The sequence below is a fragment of the Pithys albifrons genome, chromosome 2, assembly GCF_047495875.1.
Source record: "Pithys albifrons albifrons isolate INPA30051 chromosome 2, PitAlb_v1, whole genome shotgun sequence".
NCBI classification, from domain to species: Eukaryota; Metazoa; Chordata; class Aves; order Passeriformes; family Thamnophilidae; genus Pithys; species Pithys albifrons.
In genome coordinates, this window is record NC_092459.1 from 14,052,693 (window position 1) to 14,078,113 (window position 25,421).

At 39.3% G+C, this 25,421-nt stretch overlaps 1 long non-coding RNA gene across 1 annotated transcript in view; it reads left to right on the forward strand.

Annotated features, from left to right (window-relative positions):
* Positions 1–13,403: 13,403 nt before the first annotated feature.
* Positions 13,404–25,421, forward strand: part of LOC139668274 (uncharacterized) — a 70,122-nt gene continuing 58,104 nt past the window's right edge. Inside the window, exon 1 of the long non-coding RNA XR_011697014.1 lies at positions 13,404–13,428. This is a non-coding gene — a long non-coding RNA (uncharacterized lncRNA). The remainder of the gene's footprint in view (positions 13,429–25,421) is intronic.

The window sequence follows — 25,421 nt, forward strand, 5'->3', positions numbered from 1 at the left end:
CTTCTTTACTGGTATAAATAAATCAATTATTTAAGTCAAATACTTTGATCATTAGAAGCCGCCAGTGAGTTCTTGAATGCCTGAGCTGTGCAATTCACCAGGAATGATCTTGCCTCTCAAAATGCTGAGCAGCCGAGCTGAGTGCTACCAGCACTTCATTTCAATCTGCTTTATAAATTAGATTAGAAGTCAGTTTCCAATACTTCATCCTGGATAGCAAGGAAGGGAGAACTTTACAGGGGTGGAATTATGAGATATTGCTGCCAACGGATCCTTTTATCATTTAACACTGCTGTCATAGGTTAAATATGAGCTACTGTTCATATTAACTAATAGCTATTATACTGAAAACTGACACAGAGATTCTAGCTAATGCACCATGAACCTGGTTCACACACACTGCATCATATTAACTATTATTTGCACATATGGATGGAAAGGAGTTTTGAGTCACTTGGGATATAGGGCAAATTAGCATTTTATATCATATTAATGAAGTGCTAATTGCTCCTTGCAACCTTTTTTTGTGCAAATTGAATGGGTCCTATTTGCATTGTCATGTAACTGTGATATTACCTTGCAGCACTTTCATTAGGTTGAGGCATCACAGAGTTCATCAAGGAAAAATATTAGTAATTGCAAGATAATTAGTTATGAAACCAATATTGTTTAAAGTAGAGCAGAAATACTGCAAGCTGACTTTGGTTTAGCTTGGGAATATTTTTATTAATAGGTTTTATAATATATCTTTCATTTTGCATATGTTCAACTGACATCTTTACAAGCAGAGTTCCCTGCTCCAATATTTTCTTTTTCAGTTCCTGTTTGTCAGGGTGTTTTGCATCTTCTAATGAAACATGAAACATAGGAAAAAATAATAAATAAGGGAGTAGTTTATTGCTGGCCATTTGTCTCTAAAATGAATCAGAAGTCTGGAGCTACTTGAAATTGTAAAATTGTGAAATAGGAAAGATATTGAATTTACAGATGTCCATGAGTCTTACCAAACAGCAGGCAAGTCTGTAAAACAATTTAAGACATGTTGAAGATGTTACAGTCCTAATCATTTACAGAATCTTATTAACTACCTCAGATACAATTCTCCATAAGTGTAAAATGTAGCACGTGATATTTTCAACTAGGTCAGGTATTTTGTAGGAGAGAGGCAGTTGGAAAAAATGAGGCAAAAAAATTTGAAAAGTAATTTTATGCTAACTCCATGATTGGGGAGGAAGCATGATTAATTTCTGAAGCCTCTGTGGAAAAGGCACCCAGGCAAAATGACATAAATCTACATTAGAGGATTTAAATGCTTTTGCTAAGAAAAAACTGATCTGAACTTTAGGTAGCACAGCCCTTTGCCAGTCAATTCATCCAGATTTAGGGCCTGCACCTTTTCTTTTTCAGTGAAGTATTGAATACAGACAGATTGCAAGTTACAGCTGAAGGCGGTGTGACAGCTTTATTGCTGTTGCATGGGCAACATGTTGTCTTTGATTGGGAAATAGGCTGTGGACTTTCAGAAAGATATGTACAAAGAAATGCTGTCGGGTATTTGTATATTTAAAACAAAGGTTGTTAATACAGACTGACTGATTCTTTTAGTCTCTCTCTTTTGGCTGTGTATGCAAACACATTTGTGAAAATGTAGACCTATCTATCAAAAAAAGGTAATCTCAGCTTGAGAGAAAACTGAATGAAGAAACTGTACATAATAAAGTCTGTCACAGAATATATTCTTAAGTGTCTGCAGGGGAGGGGAGTTAGTACCTCAAACAGACATCTCGAATGCAGAAACAATTGCACAGGGCCTTGTCCCAGGTAGGCATGAAGCAATGCAGCAAGGAAAGACCTTCTTATTGACCTGGACTAGAGTTAAGACTCTTTCCAAACAAGCACAAGCAGCTCAGTGTATTTTTCAAACTCGAAGTCTAGATAGGGACATTTGCAAGTTGCTTTGTTTTGCCCTGTATGTGATCCTGGCTTAACTGATGAAAAAAATGTGGGTCGCCTGGATTTCAGTTGTGTTCTGCCCACTCAAGAGCCAAACCAGAAATACTTGAATATGGTGCTACTTGCATCCAATTTGTTCTGAATCAAAGTAACTGTGTAGGTGAGCTGAACAAGACTGTCTGTATGATCATATCTGCTTTTTGCCTTTACAAAATGCTTTCCACCCTGTCTCTGTAAGCTTAGACTTGCTGAAGTCTCTATGGTGAAAAATATTTTCTCTCTGGGATACTTCAGTAGAAGGTTGTGAGAACACAAATATTATTTAATTGGTGAAGTCTGAGTGCATCAGCAAAGGCTTACCTGACAGCACTGCACAAGCTTGCTGCATTGTGTGCGTCAGAGTTGAAGTTTTAATGGGCTGGTGAGTTATCACAATAAATGTGGACCCTGTGGGGAATTGTTTACTGTGTGTAAGAAGATGAGGAGATCCTGGGTGTGGACAGGAGAAAAGGGCGATGTGGCAACCTCAAGAATTTTATGGGTTTATGTTAAACAAACAGCTGCGGTAACATCAGGAGGTTATCAGGAGCCTGAGGAGATCCAAGAACAAAGCTCTGGTAGTGCAATAGAGATGTACAAACATTCTTCCCTGCTGACAGGTAGGACTGCACTGGTATATTCTTCTGCTAGTCCAGATGAGTCTGGGAGAGGAGCTGAGCAGAAAAAGGAACTTTTGGTAAACGAGGAAGGCTCCTTCTTGCCTCACAAGCCACTTCCTGTGTTACATGCTCATCTCTTTTCCAGGCATTGCTGGCAGGAGTCCTTGCTGAGCTCCAGAAGCTGACACTGGGCTATGTGGCTGTTAAACTTTAGTTAAGAGTGTAAGTCTAACCAAAAGTCAGTAATATTCGACACAGTGTTTGGTGGCCTGTGAGAAATTGATTCAATTTCACTATGATTCCTTGCAGTTACTTTACCTGGTTGGAAAAGCACTCCTGATTTCCTCAATTGGCACAGATTTTTTTGCTGTGCCTACAGAAATAAAGGGCACTGAGTGAGTGTGAAGCAAACCCAGCATGTGTGTGCTAAGGCAAGGGGTACTTCAAATCAGACTTGGAGACACCTTATTATGATGGCATGGGGGAGGCTCCATTTCTTTTGCTGAGATCTATATCTTTCATTTATGTTAGAAAGGAAATAAAAAATAAAAAAGAATACTTCTACAGGCTGATGAGTAAGAAACTTTTCAGACACCTAAAATGAGTAATGTGAAAAATTTATAATTTGGAGTCCAAAGCAAAGTTTATGTGACCTCAGAAAGGGAGGGAGAGAGAGCCTTTAAGGGAATGACAAGAATCTAAAAATATTGATTTCAATTTGCCATGGGAGGGAACAGGAGAAACAAGCCATTGGAACAAGTTCCTGAAGCTTCCCACTAGCTGGAATGTCTAACAGTAGAGTGAAAACAAACATTTCAATAAGGTTTGCCTTCTCAGGAAAGATTAAGTCCAGTCCTTCATCTTGCACTCTGTCATTGGCAGCCTCTGGTTCTTTCTGAAACAGCAAAAGAGGCAGAATTTTCTGTATTTGCAGAAAAAAAGGAAAAGCTGTGGAGCATATTTTACTTTGGGAGGGGATTTCAGGCTACAGCAGGATCTAGCTTGTACACCTGTGAAGGGCTGTGCTCAGCTTCTGGGGCTGGAGGGAGAAGAGAGCACGGTTGTGCTATGTGCGGAAACCCAAGGCAGGTCTCTGCCTTCACTGGAACTCTTCTAGGAGTGCCTGCATCAGGTAGCCATCTGCCTTTCTCCAGATTCAGAGTCCTTAGTGCAGATTTTGTGAGGCATCCTGACCCTGCATGATTGTGTGATTTCAGTCCAATAATTACCTCAGGAATATTGCTCCTTGATTGGGAGCCTCAGTAAACCCTGCCTCAAATGGCCCCACCTTTCCCTCGACAGGGAAGGGCATGGTGTGCATGTGTCTCTAACTGATCAGGAAAGAAGAAAGCTTTGATATTTGACTTGACTTTTTTCTCATTAATATGGAGTCCAAGCAAAAATCATGCCCTCTGTAGCTTGGCATCTTTGAGAATAAAGGAATGACTAAAATAGGATGATAAATTGAAATTTGGAAGTGGAAATGGCTTAAAATCAATGTATGTGGAGGTGACCAGTCTATTAACATGAGATGAACTTTATTGTGACCTATATGCATGTAAAGATTGACACCTATACAGGATCAAAGGAGCTTATGAAAGGCTAGAGTACATGAGAGGAAATTGAAAATGTGTAGGTTGTCGATCTCAAGAGTAGCTTTTATTAGTTATTGTACATAATAAGTATTGTGTCAGAAATGAAAGGGATTAACTCTCACCCAAGGTACTGCACCTGAGCAAATATTGTCTTGCCTGGGTGAAATTTGTGCCAACACAAAGAAGACTTGGTATGAGGCTATGTGCTGCTTAAGTCTCACTTAAGTCTTCAAAATGAGGATTATGCAGGATTTTAGTGGTACAAAAATATAAGGACAAATTTCAACTCATATGTGGCTATGTCTTCAGGACTTCTAGAGTAATGTAGAATCTCATCAGGACACATCAAAGCCATTGGAAAATGCTTTTTCTGCAGACTGACCACTTTCTAGATTTGGGAGTTTCTCTCTGAAAGGTTGTTAGAGAAAAACTAACTGGCTAAGTGAGTTTTAATGGCTGAATGTTTTAGTCTCTGCTGTATTTTCCAATGGCTCAAATGCTTTGGCCTATGTGAACAAGCAGAAGAGTATTTTGCTAAGGTCAGTAGGTTTTTTCTGAGAAATACTGTAACTATTGGGGCTGCAGTTGACAGTTTTTTGTTGGAAGCATGAATAGAAAACTCAAAGGTTCAGTATAAAAGTAACAAACATTTTCAGGCCAAAGGAAGAAAATTCTAAGTCTGGAGGTCAAAGGAAATATTTTTCTTGCTGAATCCTTCTGTCTAGATCTGCTTTCAGCAGATGACACCCACCTTTCAATCGCACTCTTGCATCTGTGCCCAGTTTGCACACCTCTTGCTAAATATATTTTCCTGTTTGTGGAAGAATGGTGAAATGGTTTCACAAGAACACAAACCATTTACTTGACAGCCGTTCCTGTATTTAATTGTCTGTCTTTAGTGATAAGGCGTGCCTGTGTAAGCTGGACTGTAAATATCAGAGGGGAAAGGACTAGCATATAATCTTGTAACAGTAATTTTCAGAAAAACTTTTCCTATTTTTTTGGGGGGATTTCTGCGTTTATTATGTCTGCTATTTGCCCTGCCAAAACATAGACTGAGGGTAAAAGGAATGGGGAACCTCATGGTGTCTTTTTGTAAACCTGCCCTTCCTGTATATTAACCTCTTTCCAGGGATACCTTGTAGCCTTTGTTTTTTCATGTATGTTCCAACACATGGAAATCACCAACACAGTGTGAGAGGCTTTGGAACAACTGTTTCTAGCTATGTTGAAAATGCAATGCTTTTGAGGGGCTTGTGTCACCTGCTGCCCTCCCTGTAGTTTCCACATCATTACAATGCTTCTTGCCCTACGAAGCTGGTAATATCAACTGAGTCCTGGCTATACAGCTGCTTACTAGAGTTATTGGTTAGTCTGAAGGATCATTTTGCATGGTTTTGGTTTTTTTTCCCACATTTTTTTCTTAAATTCTTTGCAACCCAAATGTGTTCTTCTTTATTAGATTCATTTGTCATGCCCTCTCCTCCTCCTCTTTCTCATTTAATTTGATCTTACACATATGATTGTAAACACTGTATTTTTATGTCTTTGATTGATGCAGTGGTTGTGTTCTGGTCTGAAGGTGATTAGTGATCTGCGGAAGCCAGATCAATGCTGGTTTAGGTAAAATGGTCACAGATCTTTCCCAGTGGTGTGCATGGTTCCCTACCTTCCCATCAGTCCTCATACAGCACCAGAGCCAAGACTTTTCTTCCTGGTGAAAGGAAATCTAATTTACTAGGTTTAAATAGCACTGCAATCAGCATGTTTATAGCTAGTGGTAATTATGTTGAGTTTGTTGGCTGATAAATTGATCCCATCATGCTCCTGTGTGTCTTCAGATACTGTGTTTCATATGTTGCCCAGGCCAGTGTCTAGTGATCACAGCTAGATCACAACTGCTTTTTTCTTCATGGCCTTTGCTGGCAAAACCTTGATCTTGTGTTTTGCTCTTTTGAGTAGATGATAGTCCATAACAACCATATTTACAAGTGAGAATGAATTGAGCTGCTTGGCATGCCAAGAGTCCTATGTGTTTCTCTGGCATATGAGGAGGTGATGGGCTTCTCTGTCCTTCATCTAATATTTGCCCACAGTAGGAACACTGGAAAGCAGGTCATTGTCCTCACAGGATCCCTGTAAGGTTGACAATACTGCTGTTACCATTTTGCAGGTGAGGACAATTTTGGCAGAACACAACCAAATGACATAGCATTTGTCTAACATACATCAGGTGGTGATATATAGAAGTGGGAATTTTGTGTTGTAGTACCGTATACCTCCTTCCCAAGTTTGGCTGAAGACTTTGCATTCTTCTTGATTTCTGTTCTAGTCAGCATTTCACTGTCATGTGCTCCAAATTAGTTTGTGTAAATTTCCCCTAATTTCCCAAATAAAAATACTGGGGTGCATTTGTGTCATGTTTGCTATGTACATGGAGGGGAGGGGAAACCTCAGAGGAGTCAGATCATGGATGTTTCAACTTGCACCTGCACGGCTGTGACTGAGCTGTCAGTAAGCACAGAGCAAGCAAGAACCTTTCTGTGCTAGGTGTGTTTTTAGGGAGTCTTTCCTTTCATGGTCAACAACAAGTTTTGGAAAGCAGGATGTTTTTCACTTGGTATGTTTTTGAAACATCAAGGCAAAAGTAAGGGAATATGCATTTCTTTATTATTAGTGGGGAAAGTGCATTTAGTTTTTTGACCAACTTGGTCCCACCTTGAAGAGAAAGAGAAAGGAAAAGGGGGAGAAGAAAAGGGGAGACAGAGATGGAGTGTCAAAAGTTTTTGTCTTATTTATTTCTAGAAGAAACATCACTAGTGAGCTTATTAGTATGGCATTTTCAGTGGAAATACAGTATTTCAGCTGGACAAAATGCAAGAATGTTTTCTCTCATGGAATTTCCCACTCAGGAATGGAACAATTCTTCATACTGCCTCGGCTGCCTCAGCTCCTAATATGGATTTAGCAAGTAGCTCTAAAATACTCATCAGGACCCAAAAACACAGTTGCCGTGATGGTTGTTCAAAACCTTAAAGGGGTATACCAAAAAAGTCAGGAAAAAACATTTGCTGTAGAAATTGTTTGTTGCAAAATAGGAAGGATCTTGGATTTTGTTGCTGAGTTACTAGCCATTTGTTTTGATTTCTGCCACAGCAGGTTCTGCCTTGAATACACTTTGAAATTTGTTTTTGTTTTATTTTGTGTGCACTGAGACCAAGCAAAAGCCTTCTGTGAGGATGTCAGTGCCATTTTGCTCTCAGAGATTGTAGCTTTCAGCTTGATGCTGTCTTGTAATGGAACTGCTCTTGTTCATCCTTGTTTTGATGTTCTTTAGATGTAAAATGTGTTTTCTGAATGAATGAGTTTGTTCCTTGTTTATAATTCAAATTGCTGAAGCCTACTTTCACTGACTTTTTAATTATACAGTATTTAAATCCAGAGTTCATTTTCTTTGAGAAGAATCCTCAGAAGGCTATTAAATACCAGAATACCACTTTTGGTTCAGGAAGTCTCTGAGTCACAAAGGGCTGCAGGAGAGTGTACTGAGGAGGTATCACTGCATGCTTACCCTGATACCATACTTTTTCCTAAGTTTGTGTAATTGATTAGTGATGGAGGCATGATGGACATGTAGTCTCGTCTGGTACAGCTCCCTTATATCCCTATACACACAAAATGTATGTATATCTTCAATCTTCATGTCATTTTGGATCTCACTTCCTGAGTTTCTTATGCAACTGGACATAACTTATGAAAAGATGAGCATGTTTTAGGGTAACATCCTAGCTGGACTCCCAGTCTGTGCTCATGCGAATAACCTGAGTATGGCCAGGAACAGTGGCATGTAGTGACCTGTGGTTTGACTGTTTGCACACTCCATTGCATGGTTCTGCCTGTGCCAGCAGCGCTCTCTGCAGTGGTGCCTGGATATGGGTTAGGGCAGCAGTGTGAGCCAGGGACTATTCCAAGAAGGCAGTATGGATGAGAACTCCTCTTTGGGGAGTGAGCAGAAGGACAGAATTTAGCCATATGGACATGGGCTGTGCCATAAAACTTGTACTCAGGGGCAGGGAATTGGCCCTGAACTGCTGTATTTTCTATTCCAAGGCAGGCCTGTTGATTCTGTGCTGCAGTGCCAGGCCCTAAGACAGAATGCATTTACAGCTCTCTGTATACAGAACGTAATTTTAATGCTTGGCTTCTGCAGCAAAAAATGTCACAGTGAACTTCAAGAGGATTGTTTATGTCCCCAGAACCTTAAGCTGGAATAATGACTCTAATTTATTTATGCACATTTTGACAGCTTGTTATGTTTTATTCCATAAAGCTAAATGTGGTCTCAACACCTTGGAGTTATTGCTACCAAGTAATAATGCCACAGAGGGATAGAGATTTTTGTCTCTGAACAGGCAAGATCTTTTCCATTCTGTAAAGATTTGAAATCACTGCTCGTGTGTCTGCACATGTGTTTGAGAATGTATCGTGAAACTGAGGGGTAATGTGTCCTAGCTGCATAGCTGAGTGGGAACAGATCAACTCTGTATCAACACTGAAAGCTTGAATAACCCAGAAATCAGTGACCTTAGCATGGTATCATTTTTAACATTCAGAAAAAAGATGGGGAGATCCATCCTAGGATAGAGACCCATAAATGCTTGCTTGCTCTCTAATATGACTCAGTTTGTTTTAGATCTGCTGATGATGCAGTTTGGGTACCCCCTTAAGAGAGACTCAGTCTCTTTCTCCATGGAGGTCTGGAAGACAGACCCCTTCTGGTCTGACAGGATTGTATCATTTCTGGGTATGATTTATGTACATATAATGTTTCCAGTGTCTAGTATAATGCATTAAGTTTGATAATATATTTACAGTTAATCAGGGAGCTCATAGAAACACTGAATAATTTTGTAAGGCAGTAGAATATGATATTAATGGGTGGAAGGCAGTTTTGACCAGAAGTTTAAATGAAAACAAAAGAAAGCAAAACCAGAGCACTGGTCATTGGGTTCTATATGACTCCGGGTTTCTTTTTCCGTTATCTACAGCAATATCTGTACTATTAAAAAAAAAAGCTGTGAGGAAATATGTTAGAAGAGCCCATTGCAGGCTTTAGACCTGGACCAGCTAGATTTCTCACAAATAATTTACAGGCACCATTCAGGGATTAATTCCAACCCAGGACCCATTCTGAAGAGGTATTAAGTTTTGGAGGCTATGAGGGTTAAATAATATGGATAGGCAATATTTGCAACCAGTAGCTGTAATTCCAAAGAACTGGCCCTGGCTTGTTCAATTGTCTAGTGCAGCTACAGCTAATGCAACCTTACTTCTATAGCATATACATTTGAAAGCAATGTTGAAATGGAGAAGGGGAGAAAGAATATAACCCAATCCAGGATGTATGGGGATGGCAGAAATCACATTAGCACAGACTCTTAATTCTTGGCTGAATATTTTCTATTGGCTCTTTGCAGTAGTAGCACAAGAAGAATAACATTCATGATGGGCCAGTTTGTTTCCCTGGAGTCTTGGTAGGGACTGCTGAGAGACAAAGCTATAAAAATGTCACAATGGACTGAAAACGAAAAGGTACCATGCTAGACGGGAACTTGAAGCATAAATGTTGGCTCATGTTCCCTAACCTGAGTGACAGGGCAGACTGATCATTGCCTTTGGGCTTCAGTCCATGTTTTAATGCATTTTTAAAAAACTTTCTCCTAACTGACTGCTCCAACTGCACAGATTCCAGGACTAAGTTTATTTGCAAGCACATGGAGAACATGAATAGTTACTACTTCAGAAAAAATAGGAGAATGCTACTCTGCTGCTGATACAGATGCATTGATGAGAATGATCTTATTACCATTCGGTTACTAACTCCTTAATCAAAAGTTTAACTAGGTTTGTAATCCAAGAGACAGAGCTGTGGCCACACTGGGATTCATATGCAAAGTCTTTCACCATCAAATTCTAGTGGGAGAGTTTGGTTTTCTCACTTCTGTCCTAGGGACTTCTGTTAATGATCAATGTGACAATTGATCACCTTTGCAGTGCAGTCTGGGAGATCTGCTTGAACATGGAGAGGGAGCTGAATTCCCACCTTCTTTGGGTTGGCACTTCATATCAGGATTTGAATCTTATTATTGTGCATGTCTTGCAGAGATACTAGGTTTATCAGGATGCACTTGTATATAGTTCTGTGATCACTGTGACAGTTCTCTGGTCTCTAAAGTAATTTCTTGGAAAAATAATGTGAAAATTGTGAGTATTAGTCAGTGATTTTTAAGTAATCAAATGCAGCTGAAAGTATTGATATGCAAGATCTTGGGCCAAATCTTGGCTGTAACCTTATGTCTGAACTGTGTAAGAGTATGGCATGCTCCACTATTCTTTTTGTGAGAAGGTAGAAATTGATTCCATTTTCCGAAATGGTTGCCATTCCTGTCATTAGCAGAGGCAAAACTTGAAGGTCATTGAAGGACTGAGGTATTGAGATTCTGGTGTAAGTTGAGTTCTACCATCAGTGAAGTCTCCTGTTGTCACTCACAGGCATTTTTCTCTGTGGTGTTTTAGCCTTGGCTCCTAGTCCTAGCCTGAAGTATCTGTTTGTTTTTTTTTTTTTTTCAGGAGTATGTGGTCCTAACACATAGTGAAGAATGCACAGCCTATGTCTTTTTAGAGCCTTGCCCTGGACTCTGATTCATCTTGCAAAATACACATAGTTAATCTCTGTAGTGTCCTCTTTTCAGACAGGAGGCACTGGCAACATGAAGTAGCTGATGGAGTTCCTGGCAGCAGGTGTTTAATTTTATTTGGCTGCTATAGGGGTTTTTGATATACTAGCATGATTTTTTTTGTCTGTGAATTCATGTGAAAATGAGTTATGGAGCTGAGGCCTGGACTGCATTAGAAAGTTGCTGTGCTTTAAATTAATTCTGTATACAGTCAAATGTGACCTTTGGATGTTTGGAAAGGCCAACCACCAAATGCTTTCCCATTTTTATATCTTATGGACAGGGATTCTCATCTTCATGCTTGTGCTCCAGAGAGATTGACCCTGCAGGACAATGGAGTGGTTAGTTTTCTGGCAGATAAGCAAGTACATCGTGACAAACTTGAAAGCTTGTCTTCTTTTCTAACTTTTCCATTAATTTTGTATCTGTAGACAGATAAAAATAAACTGCTTTCTAGAGACTAGTCTCCAGCCCATCCATCAGGTTTTGTACTTGGGCATACTCGCTACAGCCCATGGTAACTTTTAGCATTTTGCAGTGTATGGACATAAGGAAGAAGGAGATTGTGACTTTGTATGACCTTTATAGGGAGTTGGCACAAGGTTATGTTGTTTAATTTGGGCTATATTTTGCTAGCTTTTGCACATACGGAATTGCATCTTCCTCTGCAATAATCTCACCGATATAGAGGTGTCAGAATCTGTCCTATCAGCTGGAGTGAGCTATTTTTCTCTGATATTGTTTCCTCTTTATCTGTTGAGATACAGTGTTTTGTTGTGTATCCTAATATCCCATGGCTCTCCTTTTGGAGCTCTGTTCACACATCTTGATTCCATCTGTACTCTTGAAGAGGCCTGTTAGGTGGAAGATGTATCTGTCAAACATATGTAGATTCTGGACAGCAGCCCTTTATGGGTCACGCCTTGAAACATTGCTAATTTGATTTCAAAGGGAGCTATTACAAAATGGCTTTTGTGTTGCTAGGCCTCGGGAAAAGGACCCCAGTTGGACACAGTGAAATGCTGCATTTGCTCCAGCCATGGAGCTCCTTGTTGGAGTAGATATTAGAATCAGTCATGTCTTTGTCTGGTAGCACTGCACCTCTTCAGGAGGAGTCCCCTGATGTGAGAGTGGTATGGCTGAATGTGTGTTAAAAGGTCCAGGGGACAGAATCTTAGTGATCCACAGCATCCACCAGATGCTGTCCAAAGCTGTTGAACAACCTCAGGAAATGAGTGGAAATCTGACTCTTGTTTGACTATCCTGAGTCCTGAGAATGGCATGTTGGGTGCAAGAGGGTTGACGTACACATCTGTGCACTCCATGGCAGTGCTTTGAAGATATGAGTTGCAGCCTGTGGATTTTTATGATGCAGTCATGTGCATTTTTAAGACTAAGAATTAGACACCTTTGTGCTTGAAGTTAAGCATGACTGTGACTCATTCAGCTGTCACTCTTACAGACTTGGTGTGAGAACCATATGGGTAGGAAGAAATAACCTAGACCCAAGTTGCAAGTTTAAGGATTGCAAGGCAGGAGGCCAAACACTGAAACAGCATGTAACAAAAGTGAGTAGTTGGTCAAAGTTTCCACCTGTATTTGGTCAAATTTCCCACAAAAATTAAATCACTGTCTCAAAGTAGTGGCTTTTCTCCCTGGTAAGCTGTGGATCTTCCCCCTCAGCTAATTCACGATATGCAGTTAGTTACAATTGCTCATAGGCTGCACAATCTCTGAGCACATTAGAGCAGCAGTAGTAGCCTGACTGGCATTTGTAAACAGGTAATACTTTGGACTTTGTAATACTCTAACTCAGTGTAATACTCTAACTCAGTGTAATACTCTAACTCAGTGCCAAAATAAAGGTCATTTCAATTTCATATTGGGTCACACACTTTTGAAGTGACATGTGTTTAATGATTTTTCTCCAGTAAATGAATGATAACAAGTATTACACTAATAGGCTTTGATGATATGCTCTCCCTATAAGGCAAAATCTTTTCACAAACGTTAAACTGACGTTTTACCTGAAAAAACCTCACCAAACCCCCAGAACAAAGATTCAAACTCCAGCCCAAAGCTTCTGTAATGATGAAAATTAGACTTTTTATCCCCTTCCAGATGACAGTTTGCAGAAGTTTCATCATATTTATTTATGTGTCCATAGCTATAGAGATTGAAGCTGATCTGATAGGGATAGAAGATAATGAAGGGGGCAAGTTGAGTGTGTCACAGAAGCTGTATCACAAACCCCACAACAGGACCACTAAAGGCATGAAAAATGGGTCCTTATGTGTATGAAGCCTATAATTGTGCATAGAAATGTTTGAAGTAATTCCTGTCTTGACATGCAGTAAAGCTTTCTTGTCTTCCTACTCTGCCCAATACTCCAGCTGGTTGTTCCCTGTTATCTTTCTATCAGGCTATGGACCCATACTGGTACACAGGAGGTGGTGACTGAACACCAGGAAACACTTTTTCATGGTGAGTGTGGTCGAACACTGTTGCAGGTTTCCCAGAGAGGCTCTGAAGTCTCCATCGTTGCAGATACTCAAAAGCCATCTGGACATGGTCCTGGGCAACTTGCATCAGGTAACCTTGCTTGAATATGGGGGTTGGATAAGATGATCCCCAGAGGTCCCTTCCAATCCAAACCATTTTATGGCTGATTCCATGACTGCTTGATCAGGGCTACTGACATCTTGTAATTCAAAGGCCTAAAAGTGTTGAACAAAAATCTGTTACCCAGTCTTGGTTTTGAGAATGTTGCTTTTGGTGTCAGCAGTTGCATGTGCCACATTTAAAAAAATTAACAGCTCTTTCAGCACAGAATAGGAGAGAGAACTGTTTTGATTCTTGGTGGTGTAGCTTTTAAGTGTGCAGGAGGAACTGTTGCACTGAGACTGCCTCTCCTAGGAGGACTTGCAAAGACTACAGGAAGTAGGATGAACACTAATAAATAGCTGGTAGTGTGAAAACTGGTGATGTAGAGTTTTGTCCTAGTTACAGTGTCCAGTACCAGTTATCATTGTGTGGGCGTAACCAAAACCAAACTACATCCTCTATGTAATTTCTGATGCATTATTAATATTGGATCATCTGCAGCAGCTGCTCAGGGCACACCTGACACCTCAGTCTACAAGTGGGGTTTTAAAGAACCCTATGAGGCATGGTAGTGTTTCTGTCTTCACACCAGTGACTCAACTGAGATAACTCCCCCCTAGGGAGGCATTAGCACCTTCATGCCCAGCCTGGGGGGTCATGTCTGCTAATGGGCTATTAGGGACTGGCACACTAGGCAGTTGCACATATCTAGACCATCAAAGATTCCAAAAATATTCAATGACTTACAGAGTTCAATCACTCATTGTGAAAGTCCTTGCCCTGGGGGAAGTACTGGGCATTCCCACTTGGGAATCTGGTACCACTCCTTGGATCCAGAGGAGGACCAGAACCTCAACAGGACTGAGGCTGCCACTCTCAACAAGACTGCAACCATCATCCTGACCAACAGGTTTTCCTTTCCTTTTACTCTGCACTCAGGGGGACCACGTGGCGCTCAGCACAGGGGCTAACAAACACCATTCTGTTGGTGCATCAGGGTGCTGAGTTATACATTTGTTTTTTGTGGGATAAACCCAATTTTTCTGTGTAATTGTATTTATTGTAATCTTTTTTAGTAAATTGTGACTCTGACTTGTAATCTCTCTTGAGTTGTGTTCATTTCTCCTGCTGGTTTACCTTTAAACCAGCACATCTTTGTAACAAAGCATATACCAGTTGGGGTTTGCAAAACTGATTCTTAATATTCTACATTATGTTTATTAGTCGGTCTCTTGAACTGGTCACACATTAAGTCTTGTTTTCTTTTTGGTCACTACTCTCATTGAAGTCAAACTGATGGTATACTATGAACCGAGAAGCCAATCCTGTATGCAAAAGAAAGTATACATCCCCCTGTTCTTTCTGTATGAAATAGGAATAGAAAGAGATCAGGATTGTTTCTGCACAAAATTTGCTATTAGGTTGTAATTCTGCAATGAAACAGCTAAAGTAATTCCAATTAATTTCCTTTGGAGACATGTTTTTCTGAATGGCACTTTAGGTACACAAATGGCAAAAAGGCTGCAGTGCTGCATACCGATGATAAATCTTTCTATGTTGTTCAACTGATCAATTGCTTTTTTTGGGTCAATGGTCATATGCCATTGTTTAATGGAGGACAGCTAAATCCATATAAATAATTTAAAAAGGAGAAATAGATCGGGTACTTGCTGTCTTAAGCAATATAATGAAATTTAATAATGCAACCATTAAGTACTATTGTCAGTTGTTCTAACAACCTGTCCTACAATGTTTTACTATCAATAATCATGCCAAATATAATACGATATTCATATTTTTTCAGTGCATGGGCATGAGCACTTGCATGAGTTTCCATGATAATAATATTTGGCTTAAAAATTATTTTAACAAATTCTGAATTGTTTCTAATCATATCAAATTTAATGCCAGAAGATAAACAAAATGGTTTCAGGGATACTTTTGATGCTGTGCTTAATGTATTAATAGTAATAGGAAACTGAAATTGTTATCTTTTTAATACATGTGCCATGGAACTGAGAAGTGACAACAAAATACCGTGTCTTTGTTACTTTTTGACTCATACAATGCCCTACAAAGTTGATAGAAATTCTCTTCTGAGCAGAGACAGGAGGATAGCGCTTCACGCCTCTCACTTTGCCATGATCTCTGTATAGCTGCACATGCATTGTGTCACTGGTTTTAATTGATGCTATTACCTGTCAGAGCAAGTTATCCATCAGATCCCCTCTTCCATTCCAGGTACGCGCTGCTGTCACGGGGCCTCTGTTCTGGGGACTGTGGCTGCTCAGCCTCCGGCATCGGCATCAGGACACATGCACTCGAGTGAGGGGCTGAGACATGTGGAACTGTGCAAGGGCTGGTGCCAGGGATGTCAGAGCCAGTAACCAGCCTGGCGTTATGAGCCTGGGGGAAGCCACCCCCTGGGACTGCAGCTGTGCTGCAGGACTGAAGACAGGTTGTATTGCAGACATATAGTAATGCTTAAAGGCTGGCTGTGCTGTCAGAGCATCATGTCTCGTGTTTCACAAGAGAATTGTATGCAGTCTTTCAGCCTTTCATGTCTTGTGTTTTATCCTGAGACTCATCTCCTTTTGAAAAGACATTAAAAGGGGTCTAGTGGGCAAGATTTTTTCCTAGTAGGAGAGAAATCTTTCAGAGTTTGCATGCAAATTGTTGGAAAGAGGGGGCACACTGTTACATAAACTTGAAGCATGAGCAATGTGACTATATTCTGTAAATTATGTGTTTATTTGAATGAGTGATCACAATCAAACAATGCATCCTAATTTTTTTCTTTAGCATAATCTTACAGTCCTGAAAAAAGTAATAAGAACGCTATGAAAACAGTCTCCAAACTTTATTGTTGTAGTTAAGACTTTAGGGAGAATATGTGCAGACAGATACTGTAATAAAATCAAAGTTACTGCTTTCATAATAATGGCAGCTTTGCCACTTTGTTAAAAATGAAGAGATCCTATACCTGTGCAAATGGTTTATAAGACCACTGGTAGGCAATTCTCTTAATTAGTTGCCTGTAAAATATGAGTCACTGGCAAAAAAAAAAAGTGTAAATTCTCTCTGTTGTTACTTTTGACTTATGCTGTTACACAGAACTACTACTTAGTTGGCATTTTATTTTAAAAATTAATTTTGACTCCCCAAACTTTCTAGCTTGCATTAAATCTCTGTTGTCCTCTGAGTGCATCCTCTCCTCATTAGTGGTTCTTTTAAATTCCAAGATACTATGTGTTACCCCTGATCCAAATGTATATCTGCCGGTGGAGTTTCCCATGATGGTAGGGTTGGAGAAAAGGCAGTGCACAATCCTTCTGACTTGATCTACATGGGAGCCATTGTAGTATTGGGATGCATATCTAAGAAAGTAATTCAGGTGATATCAGAGTACTGGAAGTGTTTTTGTTATACAGAGTTCTTTCAATACATTATAAGAGGAAGAGGCTCTACTTAGTATTCAAGGAGGGGTGACAGATCGGAAGTTATGTTCGGGGTGGGCTCTTGTCACTACTGAAAATAACTGTGGAATCTCCAGGGAGTCTATTCAACTCTACCACATCTATGTTGAAAGGAAACCACGTCAATAATACTCAAGAACTTGGATGAGTTTCACAAAACCACTTCAGTGGGACTTAGCGTTTTCTCAATTTTAAAGAGTGCTGTACCTTTTTCAGACAGGATAGGGATATGAAAAGTAAATAAACCATCTCTGTATCCAGGGTGAAGGGAATAAATGGATTGGGAGGAGCGTGGAAAAATATACTGTAAATATAAGTTTTACTGCATGTAATGGCTGCTGTGCTGGCTTTGGGGACCAGCTTTCCACTGTCCTGCTCTGTGGGCTGTAAAGGACCTGTAAAAGTCTTCTCAGAGTGACCATGTTTCACAGTCTTTGCACAGATTTAAATACAGATTATGTGAGACAGCAAAGAATTAGACCCAGGTATGGGTTATATACAAGTACTCAGTAGACTCTGAAATGCAGGAGGTTTCCGTGCTCAGGGCAAACAAGACCTGTAGCCCACTCAGAAGCTGCTCCACTTACTTGTTCCATGCTTTTCGTAGCCAAAATCTTTTTCCTTGTGCCTGAAAGAGCACCTTTAAGATCAACCATGGAAAATGATTTTTAAGATGCCTTATTTGCCCTTGACAGAAAACATCTCTATTGGGAGACATTGTGTCACAAAACGGGAGTTGTGGTTTAGGCTTGGTCATGCTGCTCCTAACTTTCCCCCACATGACTGCTTTGTAGCTTGAATTGATCATGGCAAGTAAATTGAAGCTGTTAGTTCACTTAATTGTCAGTTCTGTGTCTGTGCAGTAAGTCAGTCAATGAAGTGACTGCTGCTACGTCAGATAGGGCCATTGGATGTGTATTGATGGGGTTAATGGAGTCACTGAGACAAGCTCACATCTAGCAATGTCACAGAGCCCCAGATATTGATCATGGTGATGATTTGTTCTGCAGCAGTGTCCTGAAAGCCTGGGCAGTGTCAGAATCCAATGTACTAGTTAGTAGATAGGATGACATTGCTGCAAGGCTGAAAAGGCTACATGAAACTTGAAAGAAGACAGTAAACAGCAAAACCAATGGTGTTGATGGTGGTGCAGGACACACAGGCTAGCTTTACAGTCATTTAGATGTAGCATCACTTGAGATACCTTAAAATAGTGACTTAAGTAATTATTTTTAAATATTGAGCTTAACAATATAATTTTAATTAAAAAAAACTTTATTATGAACTTTTCTGGCCATTCTGAACCTAGTAAACATAGATTATTAATTTTTTTTAAACTAGATGATTGGGGAGTTTTGATGAATATTTGGAAGACCAGCAGCAATCTTAAAAATTATTCTAGGGAAAATTTTCATTTGTCCTGAGTGTAGCAATGGACCTGTTACACATCTGAAAACATCTTGTACAAAACAGCTGTTAGGTCACTAATCCACCTCACCCTGGAGATAGATAACTGTATTCTGTCTTGAGATGTGTTTTCATGTTATTTTAAAGCTAATATTAGTTTAACCTAGTTTACCTCTTTTCCATCTCTGATATTGCTGTTAATAGTCTCTGCCTCTTGCATGTTTTGCAGCCTACCAGCATTTTTAGACTAGTCACTTCTGATCACTGACAACCTCAGCTATATCTGAAGTATTGATACAGAGATGGAAAACTGTGTGTTCCATTATTGACCCTTCTCTGCCTCATTTGCATAAAAAGAAAACTATTTTTCTTTATAGGCTCTTTTTCTTCCAACATTGCTTCCTCTTTGTCAATCACTTTCCTTGAAAATGTCCTTGCCACTTATCCTGGTCAGCATTATGATCATCAAAGAACAAGAAAGCAGAACAATCTGTAGCATCAAAGAATTATTCCTCATGTGTACATTGGATAAGATGGGTTTGTGCAACATCTCAGAATAACTCATTTCTTTTGGAGCAGAGGTATTCAATTGTTATTTACATTGATAATCATTCCATCATTTTAAGAATTCTTCCAGAAAACAGGATTCCGTGAATAAACTGAAAACTTCACATTTCTGGTGGGGAGGTCAGTGATGGTACTTATTTTTGTACAAAGGTCTAGGATAACGATAGTTGTTTGCAACTACCTGACACTATGTGAACTGACCAGAGAAACATGCCTTGTGTATAATGGGGAGAAATTATACAGTTGTATGTTTTTTTATGCTGAGATCAACTGTCTGGCCATGAACAAGGATTAGTTCTTTCTCAGAATGAAAAAGGGAAAAAAAAGGTCTGTAACACTGGGCACCACTGGAGCAGCACTTAGCTAATGAAGATGCTAAGCCTATGGAAATGTTGGTAGTAAGTCCTGTTTCCCTGCTGCTTACTGTGCCGAAGCAAGACCATTATAGGACTAAGGCAGTGTATCCATGGGAACGTAGAACTCAAATTTAAAAACCTCTTAAGGAAGCATTTTTTTTTAAAAATATAATTTTATAAGTAATATTTGCAGAACTTCTTAACAAATGGTCTAAAAATGACACTTTATTAATGGAGCTGAGGAACAATAGGTATGTTATGGTACTTATACGGGATGTTACTTTAACTAATAAATCGGGCTCTCCCAGGTAAGAAAGAATAAGGATTGATAATATGAATAAGTAATTTTGGGTCATATTGCACTCTGCATTGGAAATTTCTCACAGCTAATGGTTTCTCCAGATAGTCATTTACTGCCAGGAAAGCTGTCTTTATTGATTATTATTGCATATTAATGGATCTATCAGATCTTTATTTTGCAAGTTACTTGGTTAAATTTTCTTTATTCATTTCTCCCAGGGGTAAATGAGCTGCAGAAGTCAAAATAGGCAGTTCTCTTCTGCTGTGTCTGGATATTTAATGGATTTTAAAAATATCAGCTTTATTACAGGAGAATTTGGAACAGGCATTTGGACTCCAATAACAAGTGGATTGCAAGATTTTTATTATATAAGGATTAGCTCAGAAGACAGTTGGATGGACTACGTGAAGAATACGAGCTTGTAGGGAATCATATGAGGGCAAATTTCCAGAAAAATGGTAGATACTTGTCTTCAGAACTGCATGCAAATGAAACTGCACATTTCCAGCTACCACTGCTGTGTGTGCAAATGAAAGTTTAGGAGGCATAAGTTTAGTAGTTGCCTTCAAATTGATTGTGCCAATATCTGAGGGGTGAGTGGATGAATTTATCAGTGTTCCAGCTACTGCTTGTAATTGCTCCTTCACATTATAAACAACTCCATTAACTGAAACATATCTGCATTTACTGAAATGTATTTCATTCACTTAAGACTTTGGGGCAGATTTAATGCCTTTTGGCTTTGTGTAAAGACAACAATAAATCTTGCACATTTGCTAATATTTAAATCAAGTTTCAAAGTTAACTCAAATGACTACTTTGATGAAGGAGCAGGCTTTATGCATTCAACTAAAACCTCTTTTTTTTGCATAAATATTTTTTATTGCAGGTTTATTGTTGATTGGACCTTGAATAAAGACATTGCCTTCAGGAAGAAACATTGAAATTTTAGGATTTTTTTAAACAAATGTATCAGGATATGTTACACATCATGGCTATGCTGCCTCACATGCAGTTGGAACAAATGAATGTGAAATACTAATGGACCAAACCTACAATAAAATTCCCAAATATTTCAGTGAACATGGTTGCACATGAAGCTATTTCACAATGAGACTCTGAATCCTGGAGCTCCTTTCAGGGGAGGCTGACTATATGTATGAAGATGCTTCATAAAACAAATTGTAATAGAGGACTTGTTACAGTGCATGGTATTACATACTATGCTGCATTACTTTTGGGGCAGCACAAGGTTACACAGGAAGATGTAATTTAACCTTATGCAAGTGTCGCAGGATTTGCATAATTCAATTCTACTGCAGTTAAATCCAATGGAAAAACTAACCTGTGGATCAAACAATAATTGCAATGAGAGGGGATGTTCATGCAGTGATTTTATTACCTTGTCCTGTAGATAAAAAAAGATAAAATATCAAATGTAGGATACCTCGCAGAGTTACCATCTCTTCTCCTGGCTCTATCATATTTTGGTTACAAATCTAAGAAATTTAAACTTGAGGTAACAAGTATTGGCATTAAAAATTTGCTGTTTACTTCTCAGTAATTGATTCAAAATAAAGTGTAGTTTTAAACTGCTGGAGAATTAAAATAGTTGTTCAGAACATTTGAATTGACTAAATTCTATTTAGGAAGCACTTATTGGAATCACTGTTTTTCACACAATCAATTGCTATATAAATCTCAAATAGCTCCTAAAAAACAGGGTAGTTTTTACCTAGTGAAAATTTTGACAACTGTTTATGCCCACACTATCAGCTTCAGAAGCCTACTTTTCATACAAATACTTTATAAAAATGAATTTTCAGACAATGGACACTATAATTCAAGGCTTGCTGCCTTTGTTTGAAAGTTAATTTGGAGTGCAGAAGCTTTTCCTGCGTAAGTGAATGTGTGGACAGTTCTAACTCAGGAATCAAAATACCTTCTTGTTTCACTTCATCTTTGAAAATAATTGTGTTCAGCTTAATCCTTCATTGAACTTGAACAGGTCTACTTATTCCAGTCCACCTGTGAGTTATGTTGAAAAGGGAGCAGCTTTTCTGAATAACTACTGTTGATTTTGGTAATATTTTTGCAACTACTTAGGTCTGTTCTCCTGATCTCCAGTGACACTCATTGCAGCCTTTCAAATCTCAAGCCTAAATTTTTCAACTGTCTCATCGAATAACTGGCTGCAATTTAAATGTGCAGAAGACTGGGATTTGGAACAGAATCTACATTGTATTGAGCATTTGTGATAGAAATGCAATTTAGATTTTGTGGCTTTTATCAATCTCAAAGTACAGTTGGTTCTCTGTTGGTGATAGGCATAGTAGTAGTAGCATTTAACAATAAAAATGGCAGTGATGATAGTCATTAATTGAATATATTAAATCATTGATTGTTATGGTACAGAGGAAATCAAGGCATGTGCACAAATCCCATCAATCTCACTTAAATGGTGCCATGACTTAGGAATAATTCCATGCATCAGAACTTAAGGCTGTCAGCTGTAAGGAGCAAGTCTTGTTATCTCGAAGTATCTGAGCTGTGCTTAACTAGCTAGAACTGTTATATGGTTGAGAACTTGAGACACAATTGCAAAATATTATATAAGCATCTTTTGGGCACTTCAGTAGATTCAGAGAGTTAAAAATAAAATCTCTGCACTTAGTCTCTTGGGGAATTCAAGTCATTATTCTTTCTTTCTTTTTAAATGAGCATTTAAGATCCTTATGTAGTTTGTAGAATGGCTGATGTGCATACCTGGGTTACTCTGAAGGTCAAATACTGTGTATGTTGGACATTTCAAGCTGCTGTCCTGCTTAAGTTCCAAATCACTAGCCTAGCAAATGGGAGCTTAAATATAAGCATAGTCAATAGGGAGGAAAAAAATCCACTGCATAGTATGCCTAGTGATAGAAAAAGCTACAGAATGCAAACATAAATTTTTAATTCAATGTTCTTTAATTTAAAAAAACCCACATCACCACCAATCCCATCCCCCCCGACAAGCTTGCAAAAACTAGGTCTGAATTCCCAGTGGGAATAATGAGCAGCAGCAAGAGTGAATGCTGGGAGAGAAGAATGCAATTGTATTAGTCTCCATCACAATGGGAGGTAAACCCAAATCATTTATAAAACGTAAATGCTGGCAGAACACAGGGAGCTCAGAGCACCACACTGCAGGTGTGATTTATGAGGCTGGGGACTGGCTATAAATCAAACCCTTTTGTTTTAAATAGTACTGCTTCAACGCAGGAGATCAGTTTACTTGTAGAGGAAATGATGAAAAAAATGCAGTACATTGCACCCCAAGAATATTAGAGAATCAGCTTTACAATGTGACTATCAGTACCATGCTCAGACAATGGATATCTGATGCGCAATTTAACGAATGTTCCCACTGCTGAACAGAGTGCCCTAATCTAGGAACTCCAGTTTGTTTCAAATGTATTAATCATGGGATCTATTTTGTGAGGCCAGCTGTTAAAATCATTGCTCTTAGGACCAAGAATATATTGACTGTTCCCATTAACTAGATAGAGGAGTCCTTTTATGCCACCAAAAGCTCTGCCTGTTTCTATGTTATCCATATTTTCCCTTAATTCTAAAGGATTATGCATCTTACAATTTAGTGGCCTTGTCTTGTGGAAATGGGTGGATAAAAGAATTTATTCCTAAGGATTCAAATGGGGAGTAGGCATCCTGGGAAGTTCTGCTCAATTACAGGAAAATGCATGTCTGGCAAGGAAAACTGCTTTTCTCTCTCTATTGTTGTATAATTATCAAATGGAAGAGATTTTAAAGGTAACAAGCAAATGATTTCTTCTGTTCTGCTTTCTGGATCTGCCAGGGTATACACTGGTAGCATATTTTGCATTAATTTTACATGCATGACACTAGAGCATATACTATATACTTGTAACCACACTGTGTGTCCTGCAGTGTGGGCCAGACCAGAACATAAAAAAGCTGAGAGGACAAAAGGTTTGCATAAAGGGAGGTACAGCAGTTACATAAGTGTTCAAAGAAATTTATAGTGAAACAAAAGCTGCATGTGTTGCATGTTGTGCATATCCTGGCCATTTGATGTAATGGCCTTGTCATAGAATCATAGGTGGCTTGGGCTGGAAGGAACCTTAAAGATCGTCTTGTTCCAACAGCCTGCCATCTGCAGGGACATTATTCACTAGACCAGGTTGCTCAGAGCTCCATCCAGCCTGGCCTTGAACACTTCCAGGAATGAGGAATCCACAACTTCTCTAGGCAAACTGTTCCAGTGCCTCACCACCCTCTGAATAAAGAATTCCTACCTAATATCTAAGCTAAGCCTACTTTTTCTGTTTGAAGCCATTTCCCCTCCCTTGTCCTGTCACCACATGCCTTGTAAAAAGTCCCTCTCCATCTTCCTTGTGGGTTTCCTTCAGGTACTGGAAGGCTGTAATTAGGTCGCCTCGAAGCCTTATCTTTTCTAGGATAAACAAACCCATTTCTCCCAGCCTTTCCTCATAAGAGAAGTCCTTCTTCCCTCTGATCATCTTGGTGGCCCTTCTTTGGACTGGCTCCAACAGGTCAATGTCCTTCCTGTGCTGGGTACCCCAGAGCTGGATGCAGCACTGCAGGTGGGGTCTCACCAGGACACAGTAGAGGGACAGAGTCACTTCACTGGACCTGCTGGCCATGCTGTTCTTGATGCAGCACAGGACACATTTGGCTTTCTGGGCTGTGAGTGCACATTGCCTGGCCATGTCCAGCCTCTCATTCCCCAGCACCCCCAGGTCCTTCTCAGCAGGGCTGCTCTTGATCTGTTCATTCCCCAGACTGGTTTGATACTGGGGGTTGCTCTGACTCAGGTACAGCACCTTGCACTTGGTCTTATTAAATCTCATGACATTCAGTAATGATTTAACAATGTGAATGTAAGAAGTTGCACTGATAAGCAGAGTGCCTTTATGTAACAACGGAGCTAAAAGAATCTTGTATTGAAAGACTTTATTACTTTCCAAGAGTCCAAACTGCAAACACTTAAAAAACACATGGGCACAGTTTCCAGGATTTTTTTGAGGCTCTGAGGTTGTTTCAGGCAGCATCAGCTATTGCTGGAGGCATTACTATCAATTGCTTGTGTAGGGAAAGTAGCATTTCATTGAAATAATTGATTTTTTCCTCTTATTATTATAAAAACACATCTAGTGTAATATATTTCTAGGACACTGTAAATGTAAAAACATATTCCCTGGTTAGTAGAGCTTGCAGTCTAAATTAGACCAATATATGAAAAAGAGATATCAGTGATGAACAGAGAAAAGAAACAAGTGACTGAAATTGCTTTTACCAATTTCTTTACAGCTGATAATGGGCCAGGTTTTTAAAGGTATTTGGCCTTCTGTTTTCCAAAGATTAAGGTGCTTAAGTGTCTTTGAAAATGCAGTAATTTTAAGTTGAAAATCTAATGCATCACAAAAAACACACTACATAGGAGAAGAATAAAGATGTGCCTAATGGATATCTTTGTGCCTTATGAATCTTATGTTGTCCTGGACACTAAAGTCAGTTTAGCTAGATTGCCTTGAAAGAGGTCTGCTCAAATTGTGTAGACTGGATTCCTGCAAAGTCCTAAACTCTTTTTTTTTTTTTTCAGGCATGCACACTGTCTCCTTTCTTTGTCTGTTGTGCCCTGTGAGAGAAATGCTTTTGTGGGCCAGCAGTAGTGTTTTAAAACCCATTTGTGCAAACTCTTCTTCATTTGTGGACAAATAAGGA